The following is an 11,885-nucleotide window of genomic DNA, read 5'->3' as shown; positions in this document are numbered from 1 at the left end:
ATATTGAAATTGTGTTAGAGCTTTCAATTTTACATTTACTCCTCATTTTTCTCTAACAATAACATTTTTTTTAATCCTCACCCAAGGATATGGTTTTATTGATTTTAGACAGGAAGGGAGGGGATGAATATCTATGTGAGAGAGAAACATCAATTGGTCACTTCTAGTACCTACCCCGACCAGGGATTGAATTCACAACCGGGGAATGTGCCCTGCCCGAGAATCAAACCCTTAACTCTTCAGTGCATAGGACGATGCTCCAACCAACTGAGCCACACCAGTTAGGGCAACAGTAACATTTTATATATACAAAAATTACGTGTGTGTATATATATCCTATATAATAAAGAGGTAATATGCAAATTAACCCTCACTCTGTAATGCCGTCACAAGATGGCAGTGCGCACAGTGGGGGCAGGGCAGGCTGCTCCGCGTGCCTGCTGCCGGGGTTCCTGCAGTCACGCCAGGGAAGCAGGGCGCCTCCTCACAGTGGCAGGAGGTGGGAAGCGGGGCAGCAGGGGCAGGCCCGGCAGTTGCTTTGTGCAGCTTCTGCCAGGGTTTCTGCGGCCCCACGTGTGCGGCGCTGGGGTGGGTCCTGGCGCCCACTCCACATGGCCCAGAGGCGGTGCATCGGGGCGGCACTCCTGGACTTGGGGCCGTCCTGCGGCATGCCGGCCATGAGGGGTGGGACTCCAGGACTCGGGGCGGTTCCATGGCGCGGGGGTTGGGGGGAAGGGGTCCTGGGTCTTGCACGATTTTGCACGACAGGTCACTAGTATGTCATACACACATATATGTATGTATCATATGAAATGTGGAATGCATTCATTACCTTGCCTCTTTATACGTCACTAAACTTAGATGTATTTATTTGTAGATACACAGATAGTTGTTTTGAATGACTAGTATTTCATTGTATGGACAGCCTTAATTTATTTGACTTGACTCTATTGGTAAATACTTACATTTTATTTATTTTGAACAATGGTGCAAAGATGTATACACATGTGTACACATCTTTGAACACTTGAACACTTTATTATAAAACATTGAGAATTAGAATCACTAAGGCATGAATATTTTTAAATTTTGGAGATATAATTTACATACTATATAATTTATTCATTTAAGGTGCACAGTTCAATGGTTTTTGCTACATTCAAGTAATTGTGCAACCATCACCATAATCAATATTAGACCATGTTCATTATCTCATAAATATCTATACCCAATAGCAGACGTTCTACATTTCTCTCCAACGCTCTAATCCTAGACAACTACTAACCTACTTTCTGTCTATGGATTTATTTATTTCGGACATTTTGTATAAGCAGATTCTTGTGTGTGTGTGTGTGTGTGTGTGTGTGTGTGTGTGTGTGTGTGATTGGCTTCTTTCACTTACCATACTGTTTTCAAGGTCAATCCATGTAGTAGCATGTATCAGTACATAACTCTTTTTTAATGACTTAATAAAATTCTATCATATAGAAAAACCATATTTTGTTTATTTTGTCACCTATTGTTCTCATTATTTGGCTATTAAGAACAGTTCTACTATGAACATTTATGTGCAGATTTTTGTTTGAACATGTATTTTCAATTCTCTTGGGTATATACCTAAGGCTAAGAGTCAAATCGCTAGATAATATGGTTTTTCTTTAAAACAAAAAAAAGGTTTTATTGATTTTAGAGAGAGGAAGGGAAAGGGAAAGAGAAATAGAAACATCAATGATGAGAGAGAATCATCAATTGACTGCCTCCTGCACACCCCCTACTAGGGATCAAGTCCGCAACCTGGGCATGTGCCCTGACCTGAAATCAAACCATGACCTTCTGGTTCATAGGTCAACCATTGAGCCATGCTGGCTGGGCTGTAGCAATTTTTTAAGCTGAGACTGTGAATCCTCCAACTTTGTAGTTCTTCAAGACTGTTTTGCTTATTCTGGTTCCCTGGAATTTACATACGAATGTTAAGATAAGCTTATCAATGTCTGCAAAGAGCCAGCTGTGAGTTGGATGGGGATTGTGTTGAATCTGTATATCAATATGGGAAGTATCGTTATGTTGGCAATTAAGTTTTCAAATCCATGAACATGGCATATATTCCTACTTTAATTTCTTTCAACAATGTTTTATGCCCTGGCTGGTATAGCTCAGGTGGTTGAGCATTGTCCTGTGCACTGAAAGGTCGCCGGTTCGATTCCAATTCAGGGCATATGCCCAGGTTGCAGGTTCAGTCCCTGATCAAGGTAGGTAATGGAGGAAACCAATCAATATTTCCCTTTCTCTCTTTTTCTTCCTCTCTCTCTAAAATCAATAAATACATTAAAAAAACCCCACACAATGTTTTATAATTTTTATTTTTATCTATTTATTTTTAATATATTTTTATTGATTTCAGAGAGGAAGGGAGAGGGGGAGAGAGAGAGAGAAATTTTAATGGGAGAGAATCACGATCAGCTTCCTCCTGCACGTCCCCTACTGGGGATTGAGCCTGCAGCCAGGCATGTGCCCTTGACCAGAATCGAACCCAGGACCCTCAGTCCATAGGCTCTCTATCCACTGAGCCAAACCACCTAGAGCTGTTTTATAATTTTTAGAATGCAAGTTTTATACTTCTGATGTTTAATTTATTCCTAAGTGTTTCATTCTTTTGCTGTTATTACAAATGAAATTTTCTTCATGTCATTTTTAATTATTCATTACTAATCCTATATAATAAAAGGCTAATATGCAAATTGTCCCCTCGGGAGTTTGACCACTCGCTATGACGTGCACTGACCACCATGGAGCTGCACGGAATGAAGGAAGGCCCCGGCCAGCGGCCGGCAGCCGGGGGAAGGAAGGCCCCGGCTGGCCCTGATTGCCGGCCAGGCCTAGGGACCCTACCCATGCACAACCGGTCGGCCAATCGCTAAGAGGTACTCAATGCAGGAGCTGCCCCCTGGTGGTCAGTGCCGCTCAACTGACCTGATGGGCGCCAGACACAGGGCTCACAGCTGGTGAGCACCGCTGCAGCTGCGCTAGCCTCTCCTGATCGGGACTGACTGGGCACAAGCCCACGGCAGGCACAGCTGGGCTGGGGTGAGCGGGAGTGGCAGACAAGAGCAGCAGGTGGTGTTGGACTGCCAGTTTCAGCCCAATCCCTGCAGGCCATGCCAAGGTACCCCACCAGTGCACAAATCGGGCCTCTAGTTGATATATAATTAATTTTTGGTTATTGATCTTATATCCTGTAACCTTAATGAAATTATTGATTCATTATGTTCCTTAGGATTTGCTATGTACAAGCATGTTATATACAAATAGCGATAGTTTAACTTCTTTCTTCGTTTCTAATCTAGATGTATTTTATTTCTTTTCCTTGCCTAATAGTCTTAACTAGAACCTTCCATACAATGCTCAATAGAAGTGGTGAGAACAGACATCCTTGTCTCATTCCTTATCTTAAATGGAAGCAATCTGTCTTTCACCATTAAGTATGAAGTTAACTATGGGTCTTTGAGATGTCTTTATCAATTTGAAGAAGTTCCCTTCTATTCCTATCGTTGAATGTTTTTATCATGAAAGAAGATTGTTGGGTTTTATTAACTGTTTTTTCTTTGTCTATTAAGATTATCGTGCGTTTTTGTCCTTTATTCTATTAAAATTATGAAAATTTCATAACTCTGTCTATTTGAAAAAAATAAGCATGAGTAAATTAGTGTGCTGAATTGCATTTCTTATTCCGATATGTTCTTTTTCCTTTGCTTTTCAAATATAGATCTTCTCTTACTGACTTCACCTGGTCTGCCAGAAGAAGAGGATTGAAGGAAAAATACCCACCCACACAATAGTGTGCTTGCTTAGAAGTTCCAGTATGAAAAGGGATCCTTTGAAACAAGCACCTCGGATATCTTAATAGTTTCACAAGATTCTCTTCTTCTGTTTTCTTTTTAGAGGGAAAATAACATGAATTCAAAAGCAATTACAGTCTGAAGCACAGTTATTACCTGCATAAAAAACCTCTCATCTTTTCTGCACATTATAATTCTTACATGGGTTAGCAAGAAAAATACTTTGTAATGTCTTTGGACTTTCTATTAGTAAAAAGTGCAAGAATATAAAAATTGGCTTTCATATTCCTATAATTCTTCAAAAATATTAAAATAATTTTGTATATGTTTGAGTGATTATTCTTAAAAATGCTAAATCTGGAATCAATTTCAATGACTATTTGGCTTTGCAGAAGTAAGAGAAAATAATTAGTTCATCGGTTATTTATATAAAAAGACTAAGAAAGAAGCTATTAATTGCTACTAGTTTTATTTTATAGGCTTTAATGTTTATGAAAGTATTTTTATTTTGAATAATATTCACTTAAAGTTGTAAAAGGAAGTTTGAAATACTGATTGTAGCTCATTTTATTTTAAAACTGAAATGTTCATTTCTGAATCTTTTTCTCATCATGTAATTACAAGAAGCCAATGTTTGATTTCCTTTGAAGTTCTGTTTATTGTCCTTGATTCACTTGTATAGTTTCTTAAAAGGCTTACTTAAAGTTGACATTTAAAATATAGTTATGCCAATGAAGTCCCAGCTGGACAATATCTAACATGTGTGCTCATCATTTTGTTACGCTCTGTTGTGGTGCTGTTTAACCTGTGGTGGTGAGACTTGTTAAAAAAAAAAATCAGAAGAATTTAGGAATATGAATGATTACCCAACAAAGAAATTACCCTGTCTAATTCTGAATTGTATTAATAATTAGATGTTCCCAAATTATTGAATATGCTCTTAATTTGTATTTATTGAAAGACTATTGACTCAGTGGTCAGTGCACTTCCACAGAGGAAGCGCTGCTCAGCCAGAAGCCAGCTCATGGCTGGCCAGCACAGCAGCGGTGGTGGGAGCCTCTCCCACCTCTGCGGTAGTGCTAAGGATGTCCGATTAACCACTAACGTCAGGGAGCGGGCCTAAGCAGTTAGTCAGACATCCCCCCAAGGGTTCCCAGGCTGCCCGAGGGATGTCTGACTGCCAGCATAGGCCCGATCCCTCAGGAAGCAGGCCTAAGCTGTCAGTCAGACATCCCCCAAGGGGTCCTGGACTCCAAGAGGACACAGGCTGGGCTGAGGAACCCCCTGAGTGCATGAATTTTCATGCACTGGGCCTCTAGTGTGTATGTATGTGTGTGTGTGTGTGTGTGTGTATATATATATATATATATTTTTTTTTTTTTTTAAACACTCAGTGATTTGAGTGTCTAGTTGTTCTTAGTTTGTATAAGAAATGTTCAGATTATTGAGTGCAGCATGATAGAAATGTTCCCTGACACTTATTTGTATTTCACTGTTTGTTCCTTTTAATTATAGCATTTCAGACTGGACAGCCTTATTATATATCCTGCCACAGAAGATTTTTAACTTAATTCTAGATTATCAGAGTAAGGGCAAAGATTCTCAAAATCTATAAAAACTCAACAACCAGCCAAAACCGGTTTGGCTCAGTGGATAGAGCGTCGGCCTGCGGACTGAAGGGTCCCGGGTTCGATTCCGGTCAAGGGCATGTACCTTGGTTGCGGGCACATCCCCAGTGGGAGGTGTGCAGGAGGCAGCTGATCGATGTTTCTCTCTCATCGATGTTTCTAGCTCTCTATCCCTCTCCCTTCCTCTCTGTAAAATACCAATAAAATATATTTTAAAACAAACAAACAAACAAAAAAAAAAACTCAACAACCAGTGGTTTGTATGCTGAAAGTGGCATAACAGAGCAAGTCCATGACAATGGAATCATATTTTACTCACTGGCAAGGTAAGGCCATAGATCAGAGGCGAGCCAAATATGTGTACTTTAAACTTAACCATCTTTATGCTTTGGTGTTTAGTTTATTATTTTTCTATTAAAATATCTTTGTAATAGCTAATATTTTCAGAATACAAAAGAAAAGAGATTTTTACATAGTTTAACCAAGATCAGAGGTAATGGTGCCACCCAAAATTGGGGCCATGGGGTGAGTCAGTGAAGTAGAGCAGATGAATGATTATGAATGAAGCACAGTTATTACCTGCATAAAAAAACCTCTCATCTTTTCTGCACATTATAATTCTTACATGGGTTAACAAGAAAAATACTTTGTAATGTCTTTGGACTTTCTAATAGTAAAAAGTGCAAGAATATAAAAATTGGCTTTCATTTTCCTATAATTCTTCAAAAATATTAAAATAATTTTGTATATGTTTGAGTAGACCAAAGAATGATTATAAAATTTGATCCCTTCTTTCTTGGCTCAGTTCCTTCCAAACTCTGAAATCAGTTTTTGGTTCTATTCTTGCATCATTTTCACTCTCCTTTGAAAACCCAGGACTGAAATGAGTAGGTAAAAAATGTAAGGGTGTGCCAAAAGCCTTAGTTATATAGATTAGTAATATTTTTACACCATTTTTGAAAAAGATAAAAATCAAGCATGATGAACAAAATACCAAACTTTTAGGAGAAAGATTGGATCAATTAAACCATGTTAGAGCCTGAGGCAGAAGGAAAAAATTAGTGATACTAATCCTGTCAGTAACAAGAGCCTTCTTTTAGGCATAGTGGAGGCTGGGTTGCAGCCTTTTGATTTTTCCCTTCTTCTCACTTCCCAAAATGACTTCACTCCTTAAACTCCCTAGATCTTATCCCATTTCTCATTCTTGGCTTCCACCTGGGAGAGTGTTCATGGAAAGAACACTGAATTCCAGCCCTGGCTTTTTACATCTGAGTTCACATCTTACTATAAATTCATATGATTGGATTCCAAGGAGTCTTGGTTAGAGGTAGTGAGGTTGATAATTGCCCAACAGAAAAGTCTTACCAGTTTCATCTGGAAGTTTGTCATCTGAGTGTACACTTAAGAACTAGCTACAACTATCTCCTATACTATTAGGATTATTATAATACTCTATCCTATCTAATATCTATCTAATAAAAGGGTAATATGCAAATAGACCTTCACTCCAACACAAAAGATGGCTGCCCCCATGTGGTCAAAGATGGCCGCCAAAAAATGGCCAGCAGGGGAGGGCAGTTGGGGGCAACCAGGCCTGCAGGGGATGGCAGTTGTGGGGGACCAGGCCAGCAGGGGAGGACAGTTGAGAGGAACCAGGCCTGAAGGGTAGGGCTGTTGGGGGGACCAGGCCTGTAGGGGAGGGCAGTTGGGGGGGACCAGGCCTGCAGGGGAGGGCAGTTGGGGGGGACCAGGCCTGCAGGGCAGGGCAGTTGAGAGGGACCAGGCCTGAAGGGCAGGGCTGTTGGGGGGACCAGGCCTGTAGGGGAGGGCAGTTGGGAGTGACCAGGCCTGCAGGGGAGGGCAGTTGGGGGGGACCAGGCCTGCAGGGGAGGGCAGTTGGGGGGGACCAGGCCTGTAGGGGAGGGCAGTTGGGAGTGACCAGGCCTGCAGGGGAGGGCAGTTGGGGGGGACCAGGCCTGCAGGGGAGGGCAGTTGGGGGGGACCAGGCCTGCAGGGGAGGGCAGTTGGGGGGGACCAGGCCTGCAGGGGAGGGCAGTTGGGGGGACCAGGCCTGAAGGGGAGGGCGGTTGGGGGGGGACCAGGTCTGCAGGGGAGGGCAGTTGTGGACAATCAGGCCAGCAGGGGAGGACAGTTGGGGGTGGTCAGGCCTGAAGGGGAGGGCAGTTGCGGGTACCAGGCCTGCAAGGGAGGGCAGTTAGGGGCAATCGAACCTGCAGGGGAGCAGTTAGGTGTCAATCAGGTTGGCAGGGGAGTGGTTAGGGGGTGATCAGGCTGGCAGGCAGAAGCGGTTAGGGGCAATCAGGCAGGCAGGCAGGTGAGCGGTTGGGAGCCAGCATTCCTGGATTTTGAGAGGGATGACTGGGCAGTCGGACATCCTTTGAGGGGTCCCAGATTGGAGAGGGTGCAGGCTGGGCTGAGGGACACATACACCCCGCCCGCCCCCCCGCACAAATTTTGTGCACCGGGTCTCTAGTTTTTAAAAATAATTTAATTGATTTCAAAGAGGAAGGGAGAGGGAGAGAGATAGAAACATCAATGATGAGAGAGAATCATTGATCGGCTGCCTCCTGCATGCCCTGCACTGGGAATTGAGCCTGAAACCTGGGCATATGCTCTGACTGTGAATCAAACCATGAACTCCTGGTTCATAGGTCGATGCTCAACCATTGAGCCACATTTGCTTGGCACAATACTTTATTTTTGCAAGTTCTTATGCCTCATATCAACTGTTTTGTGGCACTTGCTAGGTAAGGGACTGTATAACGTTCTAAGTATTTTTGTTTGTTTTTTTGTTTATTAAAGCTGGGGACAGTGAAACAAGGAAGGGCTTAGGATAGAAGAAGCAACAGGAGAGAGCCTAGGAAGCGGTGTTTTGGCTTACTGAAAAGTCAGAGAAAGGGGGTCTTGGAGACAGGTTCACAGGGTTAGCCCAGGACGAGGTCAGCTGTCCATTGCTCCCCTGGTTGCAAGTTTCATGGGGTCTCTTAGAGTTTAGGAGATGCATGCCTGTGGGGGAAGAAAAGGAGGAAGGATTAGGCTAGAGCATGCTCCCAGGAGGAGGAGCACGCCTTCTTAAGTTTTTAACTCTAATGGGTAATAGTAAAGGAATAGTTTGATATGTAGCCATTTCTCGGTTTTTCTATTTTTAATGTGATGCTCCCTGGTGGAATGCATTAGTATGTCAGTTTTCACACTATTTTTTTTTTCTCCTCCAGTAGGTTGTGGACAATGTGTTTCATAACTCAAATAGTGTTAATGCTTAACTAAATACAACTGTGTAAACTGAGCCATATGTGGGATGAAAAGTTCAAATATTGCACTAAAACAAAGCAAAAATATTTCCAATTATTCATCATTTGGTAAACTTTTAACATTATCTTTGAAAAATGAAAAAAAAAAAAGTTCTAAAATTGGAATTTGACCAAAAAAAAAAAGCAACTCTTCCCTCCAGTGAGATTGTGCATGGCATTGTATAAATTATAATTTTTGGAGTTCTGTTTTTAAAGTATCTGAGCCTCTTTTTAAATTATTCAGGGTTTTTGTTGTTGTTTAATGTAAAAAGTGCACTTGTTAGAAAGGAAGGGAAAGTGGGGGAGGGGAGAAAAAAGGGCCTCAGCCTCTGCAAAACAGTTTCCCGTAATCCTGGGAAGATTGAGTATTACTTTGCCCATCTTTAGATGAGGAAACAGACTTAGAAATAAGAGTACCTAGCTGGTTTGGCTCAGTTGATAAAGTGTCAGCCTGTGGACTGAAGGGTGTCTGGTTCAGTTCTGGTCAAGGGCACATGCCCAGGTTGCCTGTTTTATTCCCAGTAGGGGGCATGCAGGAGGCAGCTGATCAATAACTCTCTCTCATCATTGATGTTTCCATCTCTCCCAATCAACAATATATATATATATACACACTGAGTGGCCAGATTATTATGATCTATGAACGCATAAAAATCTGGCCACTCAGTATGTGTGTATATATATATATATATATATATACATATATATATATATATATATATATGTATATATATATATATATATATATATATATATATATATTAGAGGCCTGGTGCATGAATTCGTGTATGGGTGGGGTCCGACCAGCCTGGCCAGGGGGAGGGGACATGGGTGGTTGGCCAGCCTGCCTGCTGGTCGAACTCCTGGTCAAGGGGACAATTTGCATATTAGCCTTTTATTATATAGGATATACACTGAGTGGCCAGATTATGCGTTCAGAGATCATAATAATCTGGCCACTCTGTGTGTGTGTGTGTGTGTGTGTGTGTGTGTGTATATGTCTGTGCATATATATATATATATATATATATATATATATACACACACATATATATATATAAAATTATTTTAATTAAGAGTAATCTAAAATCACAGCTAGTAAACTGATATATTTGGGACACAACTTCATATGTCTTCTAAAATATGCTCTTAACCACTACAATATAAGAGGAGTTTTTTGTTGTTTTTTTGTTGTTGTTTTTTTTAGAGAGAAATTTTTAAAAAAAATATATTTTATTGATATTTTACAGAGAGGAAGGGAGAGGGATAGAAAGCCAGAAACATCGATGAGAGAGAAACATCGATCAGCTGCCTCCTGCACACCTCCCACTGGGGATGTGCCCGCAACCAAGGTACATGCCCTTGACCGGAATCGAACCCGGAACCCTTCAGTCCGCAGGCCGACGCTCTATCCACTGAGCCAAACCGGTTTTGGTGTATAAGAGGAGTTTTAAATTTTTTAATTAAAACCACATATTTTGTAATGGAATAAAAAACAGTTTCCTGACCTGCAACCTGAAAAATGTGTATGATTCAATTGAACGAAGTTTAGATTAATTCCCTCCCAACCAAACCTTCCCTCCTTTCAAGGAAACTTAAAAATTATTTTTTGCTTTAACTATTTTTTGTTTGCTTTTTTTCTTTTTATGCTTTTACTACTTTTTAAAGAGAAAAAAACAGTACTTATATAAACTAAAATCTCTTTTTGTTTGTCATATTTAAGCAGAATATTTCAAACTACTCTAATAATGGTATGGGTCTTCTTGTTTTGGGAAGGTAGCAAAATTTTGCTCCAGAAACTATTTTTTGTCTTTGCCAAAAATTAATTTAGCATAGGTACGGTGTGTGAATCATAATTTCACATGCCAGTAGCATACAGGATATGCTACTAATAAAGCCAAATATGCTATATTAGTAAATCCAAATAGAAAAAAAATACTCCAAACAAATGACAGATTAATCACACTATTTTTCCAGGCAAGGGGAGGTGAAGGAATGAAGTCTAAATTTCATCTGAGGTGTATCTTTTTTTAAAGGAGGAGGCATTCTGAGAGTGGGCAACCACCAACCAAAGGGCTGATTTCCTGCTGGCAGGACGGCAGTAAAAGATCCCTATTGCTAGAGCATGTTTCTAGGGTACAAAGACACCAGTGTTGGTAGGTGGGCTTGTCTCTTTCACCAGGTTAATGTGAGTTTATTAACAATGTCTTCAAGGAGTACCTCCCCAAGACAGGAGCAAATGCCCCAAATATCTTCGGAGAGTTTTTAGGTTAGTGAATAGTTGTCTCACCCAAACCAAAACTCAAATAATCCTCACAAACTCTCAGTATTTATAGTCTAAATGTCCCCTTGCCATAGTGTTCCATTTGTTCTTATGATAATCCCCTAGCGGGTCCCCACAGAAGCTGGGCTTTGGACTGATTATCAACGACACAGATATACAATGATGACATACTGGCACAACTTACTTTGTTCTTATATCAAAGCCACTTTTTTCCCTTCGTCATAAATGAGTAGATTAAAACAACTTCATGTAAGACATAAACAAGTGGCTTTAAAATCATATAAACCAATACACAGCATCAAAAGAGCCGGGGGGGGGGGGGGAGGAGGGGGAGAAACTTACAAATGATATAAAGCAAAAGGTGACACACCAGCTCCCTCTAAATCTCCCTTCTGCTCTAAGAGGGACAGAAATAGACATTTTTAGGTGAATTTATAACGTGTATGTTCATATATACATACACAAATATACGCATTATTACTTATTTTTATACTACATTTACTATGCCAGACACTGTTCCAAGTGTTTACCTTGTGAAAAGTCATTTAGTATAACTCTAAGAGGCAAGTTGTACTGTTATTGTCCCCAATCTTTTTTTCCTAGGTGAGAAAACAGGCACAAAAAGATAACTTGCCAAAGGTCACACCAAGAAGGCAGAGCTTGGATTTTAACTCCTACGAGCCTGATTCCAAAGCCAGGCTTTAACCACTGCTCTTCAGCTTCCTCTCTACATGCAGCAGGACAGAGACTGGGTGTGTGTGCACATACAGATACACATCCATATGCATGTTTCATACCACATTTTATCAGATGCCCTTGAAGACCT

At 40.9% G+C, this 11,885-nt stretch overlaps 1 protein-coding gene across 1 annotated transcript in view; it reads left to right on the top strand.

Moving 5' to 3' along the window:
* Window positions 1-4,966, top strand: part of APELA (apelin receptor early endogenous ligand) — a 15,815-nt gene extending 10,849 nt beyond the window's left edge. Inside the window, exon 3 of the mRNA XM_080672238.1 lies at window positions 3,764-4,966. The gene's annotated coding sequence lies outside the window, so the exon portion shown is untranslated. The remainder of the gene's footprint in view (window positions 1-3,763) is intronic.
* Window positions 4,967-11,885: the final 6,919 nt, after the last annotated feature.

This window comes from Plecotus auritus (genome assembly GCF_963455305.1).
Source record: "Plecotus auritus genome assembly, chromosome: 6".
NCBI classification, from domain to species: Eukaryota; Metazoa; Chordata; class Mammalia; order Chiroptera; family Vespertilionidae; genus Plecotus; species Plecotus auritus.
This window is presented reverse-complemented; position numbering and strand designations above follow the sequence as displayed.